Genomic DNA, 25379 nt, shown 5'->3' with positions numbered 1-25379 from the left:
AGTATAGAATTAGAACCCACAATAAACATATACAAGGTTGCATAGCACCAGAGTGAATGCTGAAATGCTGTTGCATGCTATGGAGCATGCAAGAATGTTACAATGTTCTCTATAGTTTTCTTCTTAATAATTCAGAGGGGGCGTTTCTACCCAGATTGGTGGGCTGTGTACAACACCATTCAAATTGCAATCTTGGGATATGTATTTTTTTGAATCCATTAAAAGGTTTTAGAGTTGGGAATCAATGGTTCAATCTAAATAGCTTTGCCGTTTTGTATTGTATGAATTTTCTATTATAATGTGAGTTTTTGTATTTGATTACAGACGTCATGGAATTAACACAGAATAAAGATTTCATATTTCGCTTCATAAGGATTTTCGTGTCTCTTTCAACATTGATGCAAGTATCTACATTAATGGGAGGTTACTGTGCATTCATAGATCTTTCAACTCTTTGTAGGTCATCACAGATTCTTTACCTGAGGATAAAATGATATATTTTTTTACAATTAATTTCTGAGTATTTATATCTGCCTTAAAGCAGTCACAGAGGTTGGTAATTTAGATGCATTTGATTCAAAGCTTGCAAGTGGAGGGAGTTCTAGTTTTATCCGACAATGAGGCGTCGATGGTCTTATGGTCTTAAGTTAAAAGTAAGTTAAATGTTTTTTTCATGTAAATTTGATAAATAATGAATCCAGCCTCGCCAAAGATTGCTCTTTGAATATTATTTCTACATAGAGAATTACAGGAATGATTATAGATCCCAGAACAGTGATGGCACGCCCAGTTGCCCCTCCGTAAGTTTTTGAAAATCGTTTGATGCTTGCATAGTTATCATGTCTCTATTGGTTGTTATCTTCTCCTTGTGAAATCTCTCGGTTAGTTTCGAAACAATTTTCTCTGAGGTAGGTGAAACGAAATTCATGTTCAATTTTTTTCCAACTGCCAGACTGAACCTTGGTTTAACACATTCAAAAGACATTGCTTGGATTTTGATAAAGCTGATTATTAAATCCATTTTGCTTGTTCTATTTTTGTAAGCGATGCGATTTAATTCTCTTTTAATCTGTTCTGGGTAGTTGATAGTAAAATAAGGTCATCTGCATACGCTAAGTAAGGGATTAGCTATTTACCAGAATTACGAAGGACACCATCGCTATGATTAATACTTTGTGTAATATACGATGGGGCATACTATCAAGAATGTGTGATAATCATCGTAAAAGTTACTTAACGCAACCTACCACATCGCAGTCCATCGCAGGAAATTTACGCCGTCTTAACCAAGTATTCACAACACAGCAGTACCCTGCGATAGTCACCAGACAACGCGTCATCTGACCACGTTAAAATCAACGACACGCCACAAAAATGCGAAACGCGAACACAAAAAACTCCTGCAATGAGGCCAATTTCGCGGGACAAAAAGCACCGAAAACCAGCGAACGGCCTGCAAATCCCATGCGTCTTGCAGGAAAATGCAACATAAAAGCAGAGTAAACAAACCGTGAGATGACAACCTGCGAGCACAACCCCACAGCTGTGACGCAGAACAAATGACGATTGTCCAAATCAGAAAGGCATTTCCCCACAAACAGCCTTAATGCACATAGACATGCATTCAGTATGTAACCTGCACCAATCAGGAAACAAAAATGGTAAACACTGCGGAACCGCATCTCCCCCTCACATTGTAGAGGGACAAACAACACCCACTTCACACCGACGTGCCATGTACATGACCAGACAAGAATGAAAGCATGGACCAATGCAGGGTCCGTGACTCCCCCTCACGCCTATGCTACCCATGTCGTTTGCCTTGAGTCAAAGGGTGCATACCTGCATCATGGCGGCACATATCAGAGCACAAACTAATCCCTGTTGTCACCTGTAGGCCACAAATGACAGCCAAAATGGAATGCCATGGTACACACGTGAAACTCTGAAGAGTGGGATACCCTAACAACGTTGACACACAGAACTGGCAGTTAGAATACGTGACACCATAAACAGCCTCACTGCACAGAGGTGACACACCCACCACCCATCAGCAAATCCCTCAATTGACAGCAAAGCATGTCACACCCACACTTGTCTGATTGAAGTACCTGTACAGATGAGTGACATGCACGCAGGGAATGTGTATCGGAATGCTTTTATTAGCACATGCAGTGCCTGTGGCAGTCAACGTACTGTGCCATTACTGCAAAGGACCCACACAATGTGACGTCAAACAGAGAAAAAACTGTCAATGATGTAGTCCCTACAGGCTATTCCTGATGTGTCTGCAGTGGGATGTGTTACACCTGCCTCATCTTCATCATCATCGTCCGGTGCATCTGGCACTCGTATCCATGGGGCTTTGCTGCGTACACATATGTTGTGCAACACACAACATGCAACGATTATCTTGCACACGCTGTCTAGGCTGTACAGAAGCTTACCACATGTGACGTCCAGGCACCGAAGCGTGATTTCAACACACCAAATGTGCGTTCCACGATGCCCCTGGTGCGTTTGTGGGCCTAATTGTACTGCCTCTGGGCCTGTGAGTTCGGAGCTCGGAGGGGTGTCATCATTCGAGTGCATATCCTTTGTCATCTGTGACAGTGCAGAGAGACATGAGACTACATACTGCATGATGTGTTGGCAGGCTCACTGGTTCATTGGTATGTGATATGTGTGACTTAGTGATTCCTGTATGACATGTACTGTGTGTTGCAAATGAGCTGCATCACTGTGTACTATGTAGCCTCACTGCTGCACCCCCCCCTGAGCACATTCACTAGTGTGTGCAGTGCGATTACATCACATGCAACCCTACGACACACCATTGACATGCATGTCTGCGCATGTCTACAGGCCAGAGTTCGACACAATCATGATGCTGTACAGAATGTAGCTGGCCACATGTGTGTAGGCTCATTGCAAGGACAGTGCTGACACAGATGTAGAGCACCTGCCTGGCTGAACTCGATATGCTGTTGAGGGTACATCTTTGGCTCATGCTGCGCTAATAGCGGCACACACAACAGTTGGCATGTGTGATCCCTGACCCCGAGCAGGCATGCCCTCCCCCATGTACCCCTTCGGCTGACCACACACACCGGGGACATGCCACATAGCAACATTGTCGATTGCGTGACGGGTGTCGCAGACAGTATAACAGAGACACACGCATCAGCCACATCCTTGACAAGGCCCACAGTGAACCACACCCAGATCCACGTGTGTAGAAGCCACACCCCTACGCAGTACTGTTGTATGCCGGGCCAGCCCACTCAGCTCATGCTTACAAGGTGTACGTAGCAAGCTACATTTCTGGGCTCTTCCCACTGGCTGGGGTGACATGGTTGCATCCACTGTCCACTGCGTTCCATACACCAGCGGTGTATGCTGACATGGATATGTGTGTGGTATGCATACTGAAGTTAGGCCAGAACATCCACGCTACACTTGGCATTGTGTACATGCTTATTAATGGGTCACTTGCCTCCTTTGCACATGCCTTGTTCCCAACTCTCCCCACAATCTGCTATTGTGTGACTGATGTGCCATGCCATTGGTGGGTTGTGTACATGGCTAGCCCAGGTTACCAAAGTAAGTTGTGCTGTAGTGTCTGGTAGGTGGGAATGTTGTTTGGCATGTTGCATGTGAGTTTGTAACGTGAGCATTCCCAAAGTTGTGAGTTATACGATTGTGGAGTTGAGGTGTGTTGTGTGTTCATTTGGTACTTACCAACGAGCAGGGTATTTCCTTAGGTGCCATCCTGGAAGCGCCGGTTGATGATGGACTGTCGGAAGATGTAGTAATCATGCAAACTGCCTGGGTAGTTGGCAACGACATTGGTGAAGAGTCCCCGGTGGCCCACTATTGCCTGCACATTGATGGAATGCGTGTGCTTTCTTGTGGTAGTTGTGTGCAGTGTTGGCAGGGGGCACAAGTAGGACATTTGTGCAGTCAATTGCCCCCAATATGTGCGGGAATGCAGCTATGGCGTAGAAGCCTTGGTTGGTCTCCAGCTGTTCCTGCACAGTGTGTGGGAAGTATAGGTACTATTTTACCAAGCTGATGATGGCATCCAGGACAGGTTTGAGGAACTTTGATAGGGCTGGCTGTGAAGCCCCTCCGACTCTGGCGGTTGTTGGTTGGAATGTCCCAGAGGCCAACAGGTGCAGCACAGCCAGCAGCTTTGTCTGAGGTGGGATGTTGGTTATCCGCTGTGTTGGAACCGTCAGCCTGTAGGCAATGATGTTCAGGATGTGGAGGATGGTTGTCATTTTGAGCCTGTAGTGGGCAATGACATACTCTGGTGTCATGTTTGTGAGTCTGGTGCGGATGGTCCGCGGTCTGTGCCTGAGCTGCCTCTGTGGTGGTCCGGGGGAGGGCGGGGGGGTCCGGGAGGTGGTGGCGTGCCTGGGGGTGGTGGCAGTGGGTGTTGTGGGCCTGTTGTGGCTCCGAGCTGCATAATGAGTAGCTCCATGGCATCTGTTGTTCTTCAGGTGTAGCTGTGGGCTGGGCTCCCTTTTGTGGTGCCGGCTGCTGTCCGACTTTACACCAGGTCAGAGCAGGTGTTAATTTCCTGCTGCTAACGTGCTTTATTGCATGTTTTGTGGTCGTATCGCCAATGTGGCTGGTTGTTGAGAATGTTGTGGAGTGGTGTTGTTGCGGATTTTTGAACGGGTACGCCTACTCTGCATCTCATTAGCGATAGTTGCTGGGGTCATATGTGGCGATGTTTTTTGCGGCTGCTATCGCAGTTGAACTGGTGATATGGGCTGTTTGCACCAGCTTGTGAATGGGTGATAGAGTTATCGCAAATTTGGCTGCGCTAAAGTGCTGTTAACTCAGCGATAGCTCCTTGAGAATATGGCCCGATATGTATAGTGAGCGAAGAAGCAGAGCTAAAATACATCCTTGTTTGAGTCAAAAATAAGGTGGGAATTGTTCTCCATTTGTTAGTTTTACTTGGACACAAGTGTTTGTGTGGAGCTCTGTGAATTGATTTAGTTGAGTATGATCTAAACATCTACCCTGTACTTTTAACCAAAGATGCTTCTTACCACTATATCAAAGGCGGAGAAGCACCAAAATAGTTTCTGATTGTTATTTTGTCAACAGCAGTATGCCAAAGTAGGTATTGTAACTATATTGTCCAGTGTAGAGCAGTTGGTTTCCGTTAGATCCAGCCCATTTTACTTGAAATGGTAGAAGAGATGTTGCAAAAGTATTATCATCTGCATCTAGTGATAACATGAGTTGATAGTTGTTTGTGTGTATTTTGGGGGTATTTTTTATATACAGGCAAGAAGAGCCTTTGTAGGATGATGAAGTCTGTCTAAAGCAAATGTGATGTTAAATAATATTGATAAAAGTATACTCCAATTTTTTTTGGGACTATACATTGGACATTTACCAATGTTAATCCATCAACAACACAACAACTGTTTTCTTTGTTGCAGCAGACTTAAAGAATACAGTGAAACACCACACAAGCAGGAAATCACCATCACAACACCAACCACAGTAAAAGAGCTGAACAGATTATCATGCAGTCCACCATCACCATCAATATATTACCAATCTCAGAACCAGCTTGTTTGATGCAACATAGTAACATATGTGTGATATGAAGCACATGGTAATCCTAACAGGGATATCTTGATGCTCATTGAAATAACAGATGTTTATTTTTACCCATTTTATTAACCTGGGAAGGATGGAAACTGAGTGAATCTACCATGATTTGAACCTGTGACCATGGAGCCAAAAACCAGACTCCTACAGCGGATGCATTAATCCACTGAGCCACCAAACCCGGTCTTAAAAATTAAGAGGAATGCTTGGAGGGGGGAAAGGTTATTCGCTAAATAATTTTTGAGTATGTAAAGTAGTACTCCTGTAGTACTACCATGCATAATGACAACAGATTTTCAGAAACTTCCAGGGAAAAATCTCCAGCTACGCTAGCACTGTATCTTATATGTGGAATTCTAAAAAGGACACCTGTGTAAATGTAATAATAAATCTACCACTGGCATCAGTGCGGATTTATTAAGGCAAGATGTTTGATACTAAACATCTTAGAAGTCAGTGAAGTCATCATGGATCTAGGAAACTTGTGCTGACAGGTATCCAGCCCTTGTACTCTTAATGGCTTCCCTGTGTACTTAAATAATTCAGAATAGACTGGACAGTGTAGGGGCATATCTGCTCATGCTGATATGCCCTCACATGGGATATAGTGCCCCCTGCCTTAAGGCTAAAGACCTGCAGTAGGGGTGACATACCATAGCTTCTTCATTGTGTGGGTGGCATGGCACACAGGTCTTTGTGCCAAGTCTACTCATTGAATTTCTTTGTGCCAACACACGCAGCCTGCAATGGCAGAGTGCATAGCTTTGGTGAGGAATCCCTGGGGTGGCATAACCTGTGCGGCAGCCCCAGAGGACCCTCTTCAGTACCCATGCCCTAGGTAAAAGGGGTACGATTTACTAGGGACTTACAGGGTTAGCTGAAGTTGTTCCAATCCTGGTACAGTGTTTGAGAAAGAGCTCTGCCCAGGGAACCTGATTAGCGGGGACCCAGTGCACTTACAATTCGAATCACATTAGGCAAAACGTGGGGGATAACCATGAAAAAAGAGGCACTTTCTTACAGTCAGCCAATCACAATATGCACCCATAAGACTAACATTGAACGCAAACCTTTATAAAATGTTTACTACATTTTCAAGGTGATCACCTCATACCAAACACCACATTTCGTTGCTGGAGGTGATGCTGGGTATGCCATCATTTTCCATCTCCTCAATTGCATCTGAATCCCATACACCCTGTTTGAACATGGGAATACCAAGGTACACAAGTGAATGTGAGCCAGTTCTGACCACAGCATCCCTGCCATCTGCATGCCAGACAGCATTAGTACCTTGCATGGTCATGCAGATGCCAAAGGTACAACATGACGCGAGTGGCCACAGTCTTTGAGTTTCACTCACCCGAGGATACCTTCCCTTGTCCTGGGCTCCTAGCTGTTGCTTCTTACTCCTCCAGCTCTAAATGGTAACCATGTGTTTGAGGGTTTGCAAGTGCCTTTTAAAACTGCTCCTCAGCTGGTCAGCTTCAGGCTTTCATTCTCTTTGATTTTATATTTCCACCATGGCTGTTCCTTCCTTAATTCCCTTCCTGATTTTCCCAATCCTTTCATGTGATGCTTTGATGTAATTTCTTCTCTTATTCCATTTTATGTAAAGACGTCAGTCTAGCTAGAGGGTATATCACAACAAAGCTGTCTTCCTTCACTTGTTTCAACATTCCCTCCACTTGCTGATCCTGACTCCTTATTCCTTAAGAAATCTGCTTTTGAATTCTATACTCCTGGTTTTCTCAACCCTCTTAAGCCTTCATTCAACTAGGAGGATTTATGCCCTTGGCTTTTTCTTCCTGCGAAGATGGCAGCTGCTCAAGGGCATTAGTGCTTCACATATTCCAGTGTGTGCTAACAGCCACCCATACTTTGGACATCAGAGGACCCAGAGCAGATCAAGAGTAAGCATCCAGACTTGAACAGAGCCATTATAGAGTGAGCATTTGGCATCCTCAGGTAGGGGGTAGTCCAGGAATTTACAGAAGTAGTGTGCAAGATTATTGTAACCTGTTGCTTGCTACACAATATCTCTATTTATAGAGTTACACATATTTCTAACCCCTTAAGCTTTCACCCATCTAATTTATCAGGGTAAGGCACAGAACATAGGTCAGGGTCTGCAGGTGTGAAACCAACTAGTTTCCTTATGTCACCTGGTTGCTAGGTTGGTTGCTGCATCAAAGAGTTTGAATAAGTCGAGTTTGAATGGTGGACTATGACACCATCCGCATATACCATACTGGGACACCACTGACACAACCATGATTTCATATCCAAACTTGCAATTCTCAATGTAATATACATTGATGAACACGTAACTCACTTATCCAGCAAACTATTATATCTTGAAACTGCATACATCATTTACCCACACTTGGAATTTACACTCATCATTAAACCCCACGTGTAACATATGGGGACGACGACTTAACACATGTAGGACTACATCAATACATCTTATTCACACTCATCTACTTCTATATGCTACAAGTATTGACATTCTAAGTTGTTGTAATCTACCAGACTTTTACAACCCCCAACATTTTATCCCCTTCCTTTTTATTGTATACTTATTGATTCTTTCTGTGTGGTAGACTGCTTCACCTCTGCTATCTGAGCAGGTAAACTCTGTAGTCAGGTGACATTTTCTGCCAACCGCTGAAAAGATATGAAAACTAGAAACAAGAAAGGCATTCTAGAGTCATACAAGGCACGCTCCTCCATTGTGTTGCTATTTTTGCTACAGAAATATCCTGAATGGTTGACCATGGACAAGAGAAGACTTCAGTATGTCCACCTGAGGAATTTGAGATTGGCAAGTAGGACGGTCCTCCAAGAAAAATCCTGCGCTTGTGTAGACTTGATGGCCAGCTCACTAATGGAGTGTGGATTTATATCTGGAAGTACTTTAGCATGTGCATCAGAGTAGTGTGTGTCAGCACCTACATAGCTAGTGAGTGTCAATGTTCTGGGAGGACTCCCAGCACTGAGCACATCTAAAGTAGTCAAAACACAAAAGGGTGTCTCATGGGAGCTCATAACCCAACCAACAGCATACCACTCCCTAACTAATATGAAACACAAAAAATGTATGCCTGGTAAAGAAGAAAGAAAGATTGAAGCATGTGTTTATGTATGTTGAATATTATGAGTCCTCACCCACCCAAAGGTCACATGCTTCATTATTGGATTTCCTCCTCACACCAAGACCAAAGGTGCATGGTGTGGGCTACAACTTTTCAAAGGAGAGGTGCTCTTAATGTTTGTGATATCCTACATGAGGACGGGATATAGGTAAGAAAACTGAGTGCAATTTTGATTTATGTGCGAGGTGAGTTAAAATGATCTCCTGGTAGACTAAATTAAAAAAAGGTATTCTTCTTCTTTGCTGCTCTGCACTAGCTGGGATTGCCCGGATTTTCTCCTTACCTTGACATTTTCCACCACGACTCGCGGCCCCCACTTTGCGGGTGCCGCTCGAGGGACTGGGTTTTCGCTGCTTGTTTCTGGGGCGACAGTGGCGACTGGATCACGCACTGGCCGCTGTGCCATAATCTGCTGAGGGGCTGTTGTTGGACGCACAAACTGCTGGGAACGCCCGGCGCACTCGGGACTGCGAGGACCAGGGTGCTGAGCGAGATGCTGAACAGCCGCACCTGGTCCTCTTCCCGACTCCTCCCCCAACACCTTCACCAGGCGGTGCAGCTCTCGCCCTGCGGGTTCCGCCAGAGGTATTCTTCTTCTTTGCTGCTCTGCACTAGCTGGGATTGCCCGGATTTTCTCCTTACCTTGACATTTTCCACCACGACCCGCGGCCCCCGCTTTGCGGGTGCCGCTCGAGGGACTGGGTTTTCGCTGCTTGTTTCTGGGGCGACAGTGGCGACTGGATCACGCACTGGCCGCTGTGCCATAATCTGCTGAGGGGCTGTTGTTGGACGCACAAACTGCTGGGAACGCCCGGCGCACTCGGGACTACGAGGACCAGGGTGCTGAGCGAGACGCTGAACAGCCGCACCTGGTCCTCTTCCCAGCTCCTCCCCCAACACCTTCACCAGGCGGTGCAGCTCTCGCCCTGCGGGTTCCGCCAGAGGTATTCTTCTTCTTTGCTGCTCTGCACTAGCTGGGATTGCCCGGATTTTCTCCTTACCTTGACATTTTCCACCACGACTTGCGGCCCCCGCTTTGTGGGTGCCGCTCGAGGGACTTGGTTTACGCTGCTTGTTTCTGGGGCGACAGTGGCGACTGGATCACGCACTGGCCGCTGTGCCATAATCAGCTGAGGGGCTGTTGTTGGACGCACAAACTGCTGGGAACGCCCGGCGCACTCGGGACTGCGAGGACCAGGGTGCTGAGCAAGACGCTGAACAGCCGCACCTGGTCCTCTTCCCGACTCCTCCCCCAACGCCACTTCCCCTCACCTTAAAACCAGCTTAACGCATACACGCGCAAGCGGGACGTGCGCGGGTCTTAGCACGGGGATAAGACTGGGGAAAGAGCGGGCCGTTTGAGGCCGTTCGAGGATGGTAGAGGCCGGGTCCGGGCCACCCTCTTATTCCATCTTCGACACAACCAGGTGGCCATGGCTGCAAGGGAAACCAGGAGCACCGCTGCCAGGTCTGGAGCACAATTACCTTCTACTTTGGGGACTATGGACAACTTTATTATAAGGGCCAACTCTGTACTGGACAAAGAAATAATCACGCTAGAGAGGAGACTGTCACAGGGATTGGCTGCATCAAAATGCTCTTTTCTTGGGGCTATCGCTAGGGCTTTATCACCTATTCACCAGGGCCTACCGGAGAACACCAGGAATTTGAGTTTAACACCACCACTATTAGGGTTAGTCGACGATGTTCAACCTTCAATTAATATTGATATCACTGATATTCAAGGTGTTTCTCAAAGCCTCCTCCTTGTCCCCTCCAACCAACCCCCACAGGGTCCCGAAACTAGGAATAAGACCCTAGAGGTTAGCAAAGGTAAAGGCGCAACTAAGAAAAGGAAACTGTGCACCCAGGGTTTGGGGGGGGAAAAAATCTAAGATTCTAAAACATGATAACCTTCAACCCCCACGAAATAAGAACAAGGGACGAGGGAGGACCCCCCAGGTATTTAACACCAACCCAAGGCTTGAAGCTACTCCCCTATTGTCAAGCAGTCTCCTTGCAATCTCTAATGCTGATGGGGAAGCGCAACCAGGGGATAGAGTCCTGAGCTCCACCATTGAACGCCTGATAAACTCCCTCGAAAATAGACTAACACGGTTAGAGGCTAGGCTAAGTGGCATTGAGGAGGGTATAAATGCTACTCAGCGAACCCTTAAGGAATCCATCAGGGGGCATGTGAAAGTAGAGGGTAGGTTGACTAGAATGGAAGACTTAACGAAAGATCTGGTAAAGGGTTTAGGGACACTGAAGGTATCGCTAATTAGCAGTGGTATCTGTCCAAAGTGTGTAGCAAGGGGAGGCGCAGCCCCCGCAATACCATCATCTACCCACCAAACGAACCCATTCTACTCAGCCACCACCCAACCTAGTACATCTGTTACCAACAATCTAGCCCCAAGCATTAATACAGCACGGGATATTTCAAACCCTTCCCTTCCACCCCCCCCACCCCTACCACACAGGGGGGACATTACCAATAAAACTTTGGCAACGGCTATCCCTGTCACCCAGACACAGGGTCCTAATCTCCCGGCAAACTTCCCAAAAGGACCCAATTTACACCCCAGGGAGCAACCCATGCAACCTCAAATGAAGACTCCTTATCCCAATTCCGCCAGGAGATCAGCCCATCTACCTCCTGGTGCCGCTCCCTATGTGGTAGTCCTTAGTGGTGTCCCAGAGCTTGCTGAGGGCTCCAATGAGACTCCCACTTCGATCAAAAACAAGACTATAGACTGGCTCAACAAATTTAGGCCCCTACCCCCAGGCATGTATAACGAGGTCATTCTGGCAAGGCGGGTTCCGTGGGTAGGAGAGACAATCAAAAGGGGAACAGGGGATTGTGTTCTGGTCAACTTTAGAGACCCAAGAACAGTTGCTTACATCTGCAATTGGGTTGGGGGTTCACCACACACCTCCATACAGACACTTCCCCTATCGGCCTTCTACCCCAACAAATTAGAGCGGTCTGCGGAGGGAGGCGATGAGGGTTGGTCATGGGCGGGCCAGAGAAAGCTGCACCAGGGAAGAAGAGTCCATCCCCAAGGGGGCCCTTGGGGCATGAATAGATGGAATCAGATAGTCCTAGATCAGAATGGGGTTCCAGTCACTCACTCCAATAGATTCGACTGCCTCGATGCTGTGGATTGACGGTGTAGTCCCAAAGGGGACTGCACCGTCTGTCCAGCACTTGAGGGGGAGAGGAATAATGGGGCAGGTGGGTGCTCACTAAGACAGATCCTCTCGCCACGGGTTATCCTAGATAGTGAATGCTATGACACTGGGGACTGGGCCCCCTCCGGGCTAGTTCAAAGTATTCCCGACGAGATTGTTACAAGTACAGCCAAGGATTTGAGGTCACTAGAAATCCTATCTTGGAACATTGCGGGGTTACCCAATAAGTTAGATTGTAGCGAATGGGCGAACTTCATAAAGAAATACGATATATGCATGTTCCAGGAGACATGGGCCAGAGAGAACTATTGCCATGTTGGGTTTGCAACCTTTAACGTTTTAGCCATATGGGGAGGGAAGGGACGTCCGTCCGGTGGTCTGTCAATATGGATTGGTTCCCATCTTGGCTGTAAGGCCGAGATTGTAGAAACCAATTCATTGGACATTATGTGTGTGGCCTTACGTTGGCCCACCGGGATGGTTCTAACACTGGTAAACGTATATTCCAGACCGGTTGGAGTAGCGGGCACCTCAGGGACAATGGAGGATCTGGTGACATTCCTTGATTCTGTCTCTAGTTCAGCAACACTCCTTGTCGGAGGTGACTTTAACACCCAGTATGAACCATTCCCGGCTGACCTAGATGGGGTTAGTAGTGAGGAGGATGATCTCTGGGATATTCCAATTATTGCGGGTCCCCCAGTTAGGTATTGCTCACCACTTCTATCCCAAATAATAACTATGGCCCTTGCAAACTCACTCAGAGCTTGCAATGGCAGGTTTAAAGGGGACATACCCCCGCAACCAACCTTCAACAGACTAGGCCAGGAATCCCGGATAGATTATATATTAATCAAACTACAGGACTGGAAATTAGTCAAAGATTTTAAAATAGTCCCCAGGCTGGACAGTGATCACAATCGCCTGTCCCTCTCCCTGGCTGCTGACGGATTTCTTAATGCTGCTGCGGCAGAAAACAGAGTACTCGTCCCAAGTCTAACTATATCCAGTAATAGGCGAAGAATAAGGTGGGATAAACTCTTGGAAAAACCAAACCGCATCAGGACAATTTATGAGCTAGTGGCATCAGCCCTTGAAAAGGTGGGAAGACTTCTCCCACTATTGCCCTCGCCCGATGGGTGCCTCTCTCTTGGGGACATTCATCTGACCCTGTGCAATAACCTTGCCGAGGTATTGAACCCGGTGGTTCGGGGAAGGAAAGTGAGGAGAGAAAGAGCCTCCTGGTTCAATGCCAGTTGCAGGAGAGCCAAGGCAGACCTTCTCCAGACATTCAAAAATAAGGAGGACCCTCAGGTTATTAGGGAAAAACGGGCTGCTTACAAGCTCCTTCTTGAAAACGCTAAAATAGATTGGGACTGGGAGAACTGGTCAGAAATGACATCTGCACTTAAAGTCAGAGACCCTAGGAAATTCTGGCAAATAGTCAAACATGGCTCTGCTGAGCCTGTTATGGCTATAGAGGCAAATATTGCGCCTGAAGTGTGGGAGGAACATTTTTCATCCCTCTATAGTGCAGTTGGACTGGATCACCTAGGAACCGAGGTCGGAGAGATAGCGTCCCCAACTATTGGTAATTCTTCCGCGATGGACGATTTTAGTTTGGAGGAATTGGAAATGGCAATTACTCGCCTTTCCTCGGGAAAAGCGCCAGGACTGGACAAGCTCCCAGGCGACCTCCTAAAACACGAGGTTAGAATCTGGGCCCCCTACCTCCTGGTACTGTTCAATGCTATCGTCCACGGTATGGCGGTTCCCCCCACTTGGCTGGGGGCGGAGATCGTCCCTATATTCAAAAGGGGTTCACCTCTACTCCCGACCAACTACAGACCGATCAGTCTGATAGACGTCCCCCAGAAGCTTTTCGCGAGGCTTTTATTGGATCGTCTCTTGGACTGGATCGAAGACAGGGATATCTTGAGCCCCCTCCAGGCCGGGTTTCGGCAAAAGATCTCTACCATAGACCAGGTCTTCAGGCTGTCCCTCATATACTGGAAAACAATACAATTGGAGGGTGGCAGTCTCTATACTGTATTTGTGGACCTAAGGGCGGCCTTTGACCTGGTCCCACGTGGTAAGCTGTGGGAAGTGCTGGCTAGAGTCGGGGTGCCAGGTGAACTTTTGATGATGATCATTCGCCTTCATACCAACACCTATGCTCAAGTGAGGTGTGGCAAGCAAGGCGCCCTATCTAATAAGTTTCCCGTTGACATAGGGGTAAGACAGGTGTGTGTACTTGCACCAACCCTGTTCTGCCTCTTTGTCAACGGGGTCATCGATTACCTCAACGAGGTCCCCAATTCTGACGTCCCAAAGTTGGCAGGAAGGAGGGTTCCGGCAATCATGTTTGCGGACGATACCCTCCTCCTCTCCAAGTCGCCGATGGGAATTCAGCGTGTGCTTGATGGTTTTGGGGACTTCTGTAGAGAACATGGATTGGAGATTAACACTCTAAAGACCAAATTTATGGCCTTCAATCCGCCACCTAGGTTCCACCGCATTCCCCGTATAGGGAATAATACGCTAGAACGAGTTAACACCTTTGAATATCTTGGTGTAACCCTCAACGAGAAAATGGGGTGGGGTCCGCACCAGGAGAAAGCAAGGCTAAAATTAGTGCAACACGTGGGTGGGATACTAAGGCTGGCGGGGAAGAACAGGTCAACTCTCAAACCCATAGGTCCTCCGCTCCACATCTATAGGGTGCAAGCTAGAGGAGCCGTTACTTATGGTAGCGAACTATGGGGCCACAAAGTCTCGCCAAATTTGACAAAAGAGGAGAATAGGTTTCTTAGGTGTTTAGTAGCCCTCCCTCCAAGCACACCTTTAGTGCCACTAAGACTCGACCTAGGCATTAGACCCCTGGAAGAAGAATTGGCGCTTCGCCCTCTGATCTACTGGCGTAGATTATGAGCGGTGCCCGAATTGATTCACTATAGGCAGGGCTTGCAGGAAGTCCTTAGCCTTCCGAACTCGGGGAATATTGCCTGGTTCAAATTTGTAAAGAGCAGTCTGGTGGGCTTAGGTCTTGACACCCTTTGGAATGATCCCCTAGACGCTTGCCCCAGGTTCCCAAAAAAGGCACTTACTAAGTTGTATTACAACTCCAAGGCTCCCACACTGTATTCCCCCACAATCTTAGGAAATCTTACGGAGCAATTTCTTTGTACTAAAAATGCCTATTGTCTGGAACCAACCCTGGACAATATTTATCCAGTACTAATTAGGAAGCTTTTTCTACAATGGAGGCACGGGTCCTTGCCAATCTGTGCATTCACTAGTCATTGGTCTGAGTCCGCACCCAGCACTTGCCCGGCATGCAGAGTAAGTGACGAAACCGAACTGCACATTATATTTTTTTGCCCGGGCTATAGTGAGGCGCGCAGAAAATGGATCATCCCCATTTGTAGGAATTTGGGTTTTATTAGGTGTCATGAAGCCTTCAGAATTCTCAAGAGCGAAATGGCTGCTCATATTGTGTTTGCTGTGGCCAAATTTCTGGGGGCTTTCTGGCATACGAGAAGACGGTACCTGAAAATGCTTACCTGACTCAACTTGTACTGGGTTAAATTGTATATGATTGCTGTAACTAGCGGACATATAGATGTCCTGGTGTTTTTAATCTTGTAAGTATTTTAACCATTTTTTAATCATCTAATGTATGTTTTTAAACGTTTTTTATATTACTAAACTTATGTATCTTTTATGGAGATTTTTCTCCGAAATAAAGTTCATTTGACTTGACTTGACTTGAAAAAAAAATTACAGTGCCTCCAAGGGATAGAAATAAAAACAGTGAAGGAAAACTTAAATTAATATCTCCCCTGCATGGTCTACGTGGTTCTGCACTATATTTGACACGATTCATTGTCTCTGAGGCAGTTTTCAGGACCAGCATTCAAAGTCAACCTGTGATGTAAAAAGACAAAATGAAATACATATATATATATTCTACAACAGGCAAACTCTTGGCTTGGATATATATAGCGTCGTTTGACGCTGTAGCAGGGCTGCAATCCGTGCAGCGGGACTTCTCCTGCGGCTCAGGCGGGGCCCTGCTACAGCGTCAAACGACGAGGCGGCGTATGGGCAAAGATGCCGGTGAAGGAGTAAACTAATGAGTGAGAGCGGCTTGAGTGTCTTTTTGCAACCCACTTGGAGAACATTTTTAATTTTCACTGACTGTGGTGATGGCCTGCAACCCACTGGGGGAATAGGAAGGTACTACAAGCTCCATGATGCCACGCGAGTGGACACGCCCACTGAGGCCGGAACTCTGATTTAATTAGTATATATATATATAATATGAAAATGATAGAATGGTGGCAAGCCACCTCATGTAGGAAGTGGCCAACAATATCTTGTTTCTGAAATCCACTGTTGTTCTACTTTGTAAAAAGAAAAAGTAGGACATAATTTTATCACACACATAGATCGGCGTAAAGTCCAGTTTCTTTCACCAACACCAGTTTAAATACCAGTAATGCTGGTGAATAAATTAGAGGAATCAGCCTTACGTATCTAAATGGGATGTAAGGTACTACTCAAGACTAAATCAGGCCACCCAGATCGCACAGCTATATATCACAATAAAAAAAAACCACAGAAAGGATCAAGTAAGTGTAAAATGATTCATCAAAAATCACAGATAGATAATTCAACATGCCCTCGAGATATTCAGCGCGATAGTGTCCAAAGAGTACTATTCATCGCTTTACCTTACACATAACCTTCAGCCATAAAACAAATCTCGTAAGAATATTTCAAAACGTATCCAGTCAAATGTGAGCTAAACATGTGAAGTTACTGGGAAAAGCAAAAGATATCACAAACATGGTTTCAGAAAGCACCACCTACTCTGAAACGAAGGTCAGGCAAGTCCATGCATCGGGAGAAGCAAAAGCTCTGTTTAGTTGGAAATGAATGTCAGGCGCTGGTATTCATGGTAAATGTAGTGCAAGGTAAAGCGAAGTATAGTACTCTGTGTACACGATTGTGCTGTATATCTCGAGAACATGTTGAGTGATCTATCTATGTTAATAACCATAAGAGCAAATTTACTGAGCGCAAGTGACCGCTCATGCTCACTAATCATGGGGCATATCAGCAAGGCGAGGCGATAGAATTATCGCCGCATTTGCGGCCGTTTCGGCCAAAAAGCGGCGATAATTTTATCACCTAATTAGCAAGCTCACGCTAACGCTGAAAACGTGCGTTAGCGCAGGAATTCCTAACGCCCAGCTTTGCATCTCCAATGAGATGCAAAGTGTGCGTTCCTTGCTCTGACATGACAGGAGAAATGTCGCTAAGCGACATTTCTCCTATCATCAAGCCCCATGCTATGAAGCATAGCGGCAAGAAAAGTAGCGATAACCCCTGTTAACACTACTTTCCTTGCGCCTCCTTCAGGACTGACTTAGCCATGATATCCTATGGAAGGTGGATATCATGGCTAAGTTTGTGAGTCCCTATCAACAAGCTAACGCCACATTGCGTGAGATTATCGCTGGGTTTCCAGCGATAATCTCACGTTAGGCAGTTAGCGCTGGGATTTTGATCGCTTTCGAGATAAGCGTTGCTAATAACACGCTATCTCAGCGATAAAAATCCACACTAGCCGGCGATAATTATCCAAGCGCTAAGTGCGCTTAGCGATAATTATTGCCGGTTTTTGCTGATATGGCCCCATGTTCTGTTGCATTTTGTGCTATTTCTTCTGCTGGAGTGAATCTTTATCCTCAAGAGGCCCAGGTCCTGGAACTTTGGCGACCATCATGTTGTAACTTGAGACAGCAATGTGATTAAGCATTTACCAAAGACATTAATGCTTTCCCTTACGATCATGTTTTCTCCGTTATGTTGACCGAAGTTTGGACTCCATTTTGTGTTGTCATGCTGCCACGTGTTCGCCACGAGGAGAGTCCGACCTCTGTGTTAGTTGCTCTTGTAATCTGCCCAGTAACAGTCTATAAATAGCCCTTCTGTCCATCTGGCGCATGCCCAGACTTGACCACATCTGTTACTAGTTAGCCTTGCTTGACCATGTGTTCGCGGGCTCAAGGAGTGTGTTGGCTCCGCCCATGTATTGATTCAGTATCGAGAATGACCATAAATGGTAATGTTCTTCGGCCTCATGTTGTATCCACCCACTTATGAGCCCCTCTAATGTGTATAAAAGGGGACCATGTACGCAAGTTCTTTGTGCTACTCTATGCAATACTGAAGAGTGTTGTGTGGATTGTAGGACCACCCTTAAGGGTTAATAAATGCTGTTTTTGTACTTTGCAGTTTCCGTGCCAACTTCCTTATAGATTCCGTTACAGAAGAGCGAACCCTTGTGTCTTGCGGGCCTAGCTGAGGCCTGAATTCATCAATTGGCGCCCGTCACGTGGGGCTCATCGGCGACTCGGATGCTCGAAGGACTGGTCGCGACGAAGGTGAGGAGTTTGGCCGGGGACGTGATCACTGCCAGCGGCGTCTTAGCCCTGGCATCCCGAGGTTTTTCTTCCTTCCCTTCCGAGCTGACCGTCTGGGTGGCGCCGGTCATCGACTGAGACCTCTTCTGTCGGTCCTGCCGTGAGAGCCGTTTGGGCGATTGTGGAGCTTGGCAGTTGGAATCTGGACTCTTGATTGGTAAGAACCGTTGTACGGTACTTGCTCCGAGTTTTGAAGCCTGATCTGGCTATTTGAGTTTGATTTGTGATGACTAGTCATATTTTGGGTTTGTCTTTGTGAAAATATATGCGTTGCAACACATATAGGCAGGTAATGTGGAGAGATTTCTCCAGAACTGTGTAAACTTTGAACGGCGCAACGATTAAGTGCCATTTTTATAATATTGCATATTTTGCATTATTTCTGAGCATGCCTGCTTTCAGCGCACTTCGTAAGTGGTGCTGCTGTTTTGGAAACCGGTTGAACCTCGAGGAATCTGCTCCAGCTCCCCCAGAGGGGACTCCTAATAGGGATATGTATGTGAAGCATGGTCTTTCTTCCATAATGTACAGCACAGTATGGAGGAAATACACAAAGAAGGATCCTGAGTTGCGATGGCCTTTGTATGGATCGTTTGATATACGTAAGATTGAGTATGTGGAACAGTGTATGTGTAAGCGACGTGCTCGTCAGGATATGTTTGAGTGTGTGCGATTATGGGTGAAGGAAGTGCGTGAGCGAGAGAAGCGTGAGAAAGCGCTGTTTGATAAAGAACAGCGGAAGAATGATCATGTGCGAGCACAGGAAGCGAAGCGTCGGGAGGACAGAGAGCAGACGGACAGACAAGAGAAAGAGCGTAGGCTACAAGTTTCGGGTCAATATGTTGTTCGGCAGCCACTTTATCCTGTCCTTAATAATGCTGATGATGATTTTTATTTGCTAGATCGCTCTCCGCCCCCTTATGTTGGCGCATCCGCTCCGCGGCCGCAAGATTCTGACCCGGCTTCGGGTAAGGTAGACACACGGTCCATGCTGTCGGCCGAGCAGATGGCTGAGCTTCGGCAAATTTCCTTCCGTGCACTTAAGGGCAAGGTATCCATGGAGGAATTATTCCAAACTTGGGGGTCGTGGCAGGAGAGAGATAAAGTGTATTTTCTGGGTCATTTCGCGGATGAAGTGATTGATGCTTTCCGGAAACGTTCCGGTGTCTTTGAGCCTGACGAAGTGTCTTCGGATGCCAAATCATTGCGTAACGGTGTTTTTTCTCCCCCTAAGGCTCCTGATGCGGCTCGGCGGCTGTTCGCCTTGCGGGACGAGGTGCTGGCCCTCAGAGAAAAAGCGCGCCAACAAACAGAGGAGGAGAAGCAGTCGGATTCGTTTGCAGCAGGGGGCCACCCATCCACCTCCCTGTCAGATAAGGATGACGTAGTGCATGTTAAACCAATGCGAGAGGCGGCGCCTTTGTATGTTCCTCCTAAAGGAGCGGGGACTAGCTCGGACATTAACTCCGCCGATGCTAAGGGATATTTCGTGTATAATTGGGTTTATACTCCGTGGCATAGGGCTGATGTTATGGCATTAAAGAATGCATTGCCTGACCCCCGCAAGAATCCAGCGGCCTTCTACGAAGAAGTCGAGGGGGCCCTGAATTCTTGCATCATGACCTTAGCGGATATAGACCTGTTCTTTGGCCTTATCCTACCGCCGGATACGTGGCGATCTGTCCGAAGGGTAGATGATACAGTTGCCTTCAAAGCCCGGTGGTCTGAGCTTGAGGATGAGGACAGGGAGAGGAAGCCCGCACAGAAACCACCCCAGAATATTTTGGACCTCCCTGCTGCTATTGTGGCTAAGTTGAAAACAATTATCCCCCCTAAAAAGATTGACTGGAATATGTTAACTGCATGTAAACAGACAGCTGACGAGTCAGTTGCAGATTTTTTCACGCGCTTCGAAGAAACGTTTCATGACTTTAGTGGCCAGTCGCTTATTGACGAAACGGGCCGCCACCTTTTCGCGGACAAATATGTGGCCAATCTGCTACCGGCGGTTGCGGCCCGTCTAAAAGCGAGCGAGAGTTCTTGGTCCTCCGCTACACCGACGGCCCTCCTGACTATCGCTCAGTATTATGAGCGTCAGGAGCACGAAGCGAAGGGCCAGGAGGAGAAGAAGTCAAAGGATTTAAAAACGAAGGTGATGTTGGCGCAAGTATATGGCCCGCCCCGACGGGGTAATAATAGAGGAAGGGGAGGATCTTATGGTCCCCCCTCGGGCCGATCTGATTTGAATAGGAACCAGTGTGCGTATTGTAAGCAATCGGGCCATTGGGCCAGGGATTGCCCAGTGTTGCGTGCTTCGCGTCAGGGGCATACTTCGGGTGGCCCGAGAGGTAGAGGGGGTTTCTCGAGTTCTAGAGGGAATTCTAACGATAATGTCCGTTTTGACACTGCTGGGCAGCACCGAGATAGATCAAATGTTTTCGATCGCCAGCATCAGTATCACGTGTCGGAGATGGACCGATCGGGATATCGTGATTCTCAGCATGCATAGGAATGCGTTGGATGGGGGTACGAATCAGTTGAGGTGCCGGTCGATCAGACGGGTCCTTATGTATCGGCTGAGGTTTTAGGCTCTACTGATCAGTTCCTAGTGGACACAGGAGCGACACGTAGTGCATTGTCTAGGCTCCCCCATCCGGCTCAATGGTTACATCGGTAGGGTTTGACGGTACACTCTCCCGAAGCCCTCTTTCACAGCCCCTTACATTTACGGTTGATTCTTTTTCTGCGCCCTGTCCGTTTCTGCTTGCTCCGTACACACCGGATAACATTATGGGCCTTGATATGTTAAAGCATTTTAGGGCTACGATCCGCTGCTCCCCTGAGGGTGTGAGGGTGATCTTAAATGACAACTACCCCCGGTCTGAGCGGATGTGTGCGATATCAGAGGATGCGTTGCTAGCTACCCTCCCTCGCGCTTTATGGGCGACTTCGGACACAGATGTGGGACAAATGGTGATTCCTCCGGTCCACATTAGTGTCCAGGAGGGGGCGGTGTTACCACGCCTCCCGCAGTATCGTATTTCCCAGGAGGGCGAGGAGGCTCTCATACAGATTGTGCAAGATTTGATCGCAGTGGGAGTAGTGGAAGAAGTTCCCTATAATATCTGTAACAGCCCGATTCTCCCCATTCTGAAAAAGGACACGGATGCTAAGGTCTATCGGTTTATAATTGATTTGAGAGAGGTAAACAAGATCGTGATACCTCAGTACCCAGTGGTTTCCGATATCACGACGTTGCTTACCTTGGTCCCACCTACGGCGACCATGTTCTCAGTGATTGATTTGAAAAATGCCTTCTTTTCCATTCCCATTCACCCCGATAGTCGATATCTTTTTGGGTTCACTTTAAATAATAGATCTTATCGTTTTTGTAGGATCCCCCAGGGCTACACAGAAAGCCCTAGCATTTACAGTCAGGCTTTGAAACGACAATTGGATTCTTTTGTTCTGCTCGAGGGGGTCGCCCTCATTCAATATGTCGATGACATCTTGCTGGCGGCTGACACCCTGGAGTTGTGTGAGAAAAGCACGTTATCCTTACTTTCCTTTTTAGCATCCCACAATCATAAAGTATCTCGGAAGAAATTGCAATTCTGTAGACCAAAGGTGACGTATTTGGGTCACCTTTTGTCTAAGGAGGGGCGTGCACTCACACCGGATCGTATACAAGTAATTTTGGACACACCGAGACCATCCACACAGAAGGATGTGCGTGCATTTTTGGGCCTTGTTTCTTTTTGTAGACAGTGGATATTGGGGTTTTCACACATAGCTAAGCCATTGCTAGCTCTCTTGACAAAAGACACGCCTATCCCAATCCATTGGTCAGATGAGTGTGATACTGCTTTTCAGCAACTGCGACAGGCCCTTTGTTCAGCACCAGTGTTAGGGACCCCTGATTATGCAAAACCCTTTTCGCTGTATGTGCATGAGAAAGATGGATGTGCATTGTCAGTTTTAGTGCAGATGCACGGCGACAAGCAGCGCCCTTGTGCATATTTTTCGGCCGTACTTGATCCTGTCGCCCGAGCATTACCAGGGTGTTTTCGCTCGGTTGCGGCGACAGCTGTGTCAATACGCCAAAGTGAAGGAATTGTGTTATCCCATAAGCTGTTGGTGTTAGTTCCCCATGCTGTTGATGCCCTGCTTAATCAAACAAAGACGCAGCATTTGACCAGTGCCCGTTTAACGGGATATGAGTTGACGCTCTTGGCTCCTCATATTACGTTGAAAAGGTGCGTAACGTTAAACCCGGCCACATTATTGCCATACCCCGAGACCCAGCCTGAGGCGCGGAAAGCGCATGATTGTATTCTTGTGACTGAGGAACAAACAAAGAGTCGTATTGATCTCCAGGATACGCCCTTTCCAGATGTAGATGGAGAACTGTGGGTAGACGGATCATGCCTGAAGCTACCAGATGGTACGACTTCAGCGGCGTATGCAATAACCACGTTGCAAACGATAGTGGAGACAGCACGCATACCACAGAAGTCAGCTCAAGCAGCGGAACTGATAGCATTAACACGAGCATGTGAGCTCAGTACAGGATTGTGTGTGAATGTTTACACAGATAGCCGCTATGCCTTCGGAGTAGCGCACGACTTCGGCCTACTCTGGAAGGAGAGAGGGTCTTTAACGTCACATGGAGTACAGATAATGCATGGAGAGTTAGTTCATAATCTTTTAACTGCATTGACGTACCCAAAGAAAATTGCCATTGTTAAGTGTAGCGCCCATAGGAAAGTGGTTGATAAAGTTGGAGAAGGGAATGCGTTAGCGGATCGAGTAGCACGGGAGACTGCGATGCAGCCCGGTACTACTGCCATGTATGTAGTGAAGTCACAGGTGGAGAGATGGCATGATGCGAAGGAGGAAGTGCGAGAAATGCAGAGGACCGCTTCTGACAAAGAGCGGGAACAATGGGCTAGCGAGGGAGAACTGAATGACGAGGGTTGCTGGAGAAATAAGCAGATGGATAGATGGAAATTACCCACGGCCTTTGTACAACCTATGGTTCAGATGGCACATGGGCTAGCACATGTTGGAGCTTCCGCAATTGTGAAATTGCTTACCCAAGTCTGGGAGCATCCAGAGATTGCTAGCATGGCAAAGAGGGTGGTGCAGACCTGTATGATCTGCCTGAGGTATAACCCAGGAAAGGGTACTCGAACTCCAGCAGGAGGATTTGCGACACCCACTGCACCCTTCGAGGTTCTGCAGATGGATTACATCCAGCTTGAGCGCTGTAACAATTTGAAGTATGTCCTAGTAGTGGTTTGCGCCTTCAGTAAATGGGTTGAGGCGTACCCTACGAAAGACAATACTGCAATGACTACAGCGAAGCTGCTGCTGAAAGAGTTTTTCCCTCGATACGGCGTCTGTAGACTTCTGTGGAGTGATAATGGGCCTCACTTTGTAGCGGATGTTATAAAGTATGTCTTGAAGGGCCTAGGCATCACTCAGAAGTTCCACGCCGTGTTTCACCCTCAGTCTGCAGGACTAGTCGAGAAGTATAATGGTACACTGAAGCTTAAGATCGCTAAAATTCAAGCTTCGACGTCTTTGACTTGGCCAGACGCCCTGCCACTGGCATTACTGTCAATTAGATCAGTACCGCACTCCCGAACTGGCCTTACGCCATACGAAATCGTATTCGGACGCCCAATGAACATTTGGGGTCCACCAAGGCCTAAGGCTGTGTATGATGTACCTTGTGTAATGATGAGCGATTATCTGGCACAGTTAACGGATAACTTGGTTTCTATTCATCAACAGGTCCGAGAGGCGCTCCCTGATCGGTCTACCGGCGAAGGACATGGTCTCCGGCCTGGGGACCATGTCATGGTGAAAGTCTTCGACAGGACAAACAGCTTGGAACCGAGATGGGTGGGCCCTGAGCAGGTCCTCCTGGCGACGAGGACGGCTGTGCGAGTCTCGAACAGGAAGAATTGGATCCATTCCTTTCACTGTCGAAAGGTACCGCCCGGATTGGTGGAGCCTGCCGTGCTGACCGATCAACGAGAAATCCTGGCAGCGGAGACAGGCCGTGCTGGGGAGCCGAACGACACTGAGGAGCTCTTTCCGGACCACGCGACTCCTGGAGGAAGGCGATATCATCTTCGACCAAGGAAGTGAGTTTCCAGTACCGGGACATGCTGTCAGAACGGCCCTTGGGTTAGTGAAACGGAGAGCCGATGAGGCAAGGGGGGGGGGATCAGCCCTGCATTAGTGTAGTGACACCCGTCTTGGCCCGCTGGTGAAGAAATCAACCGCTGCTCAAGGGGAAGAGTGCTGACAGACCTATTAGTTTCAGGAAGATATCAGGGTATTGTTCTTTTTGACATGGAGAAGAAGAAAATCCTTTGTGCATCGGGGTTCATGCTGACAGTAGCTATTGTTGGGATAGCCACATGGTTTGTGGAGGAGGTAACTCCTGCTCGGAAAACACTTGTGTTGACGACTCCAGTGCCTGCGGAGCACTACTTTTATACATTACCATATCAAGAGTTGAAGCATCGACAGTCCTATTTGAATAACACTTTCATTCAGATGCTGCATCATACCCACGTTGCTACGAACGCTACGAACTGTTGGATATGTGGGATGATGCCAGCCCATCAGAAGAAAGGAGGTACGCCATTCATACCACTTCCTTTCTCTCATAATGGCTCTTGTAGAGCATGGTACACTTTGCTGTTTGCCACTCGGAAACCGACAGTGGGACGATTGCTTTTCAGACTTAATAAAGAATGTCATCAGGATAAAAATGGATATCCGCAAGCGAATGGGACAATTTGGGAATGGGAAGAGTACCGACCAGACAATGAATCCATTCCCTATATCTTCACGAACACCAGAGACACTGTGG

The sequence above is a fragment of the Triturus cristatus genome, chromosome 6, assembly GCF_964204655.1.
Source record: "Triturus cristatus chromosome 6, aTriCri1.1, whole genome shotgun sequence".
In the NCBI taxonomy this organism is placed as follows: domain Eukaryota; kingdom Metazoa; phylum Chordata; class Amphibia; order Caudata; family Salamandridae; genus Triturus; species Triturus cristatus.
The sequence above is the reverse complement of the archived record's forward strand: the minus strand, read 5'-3'. Positions refer to the sequence as shown.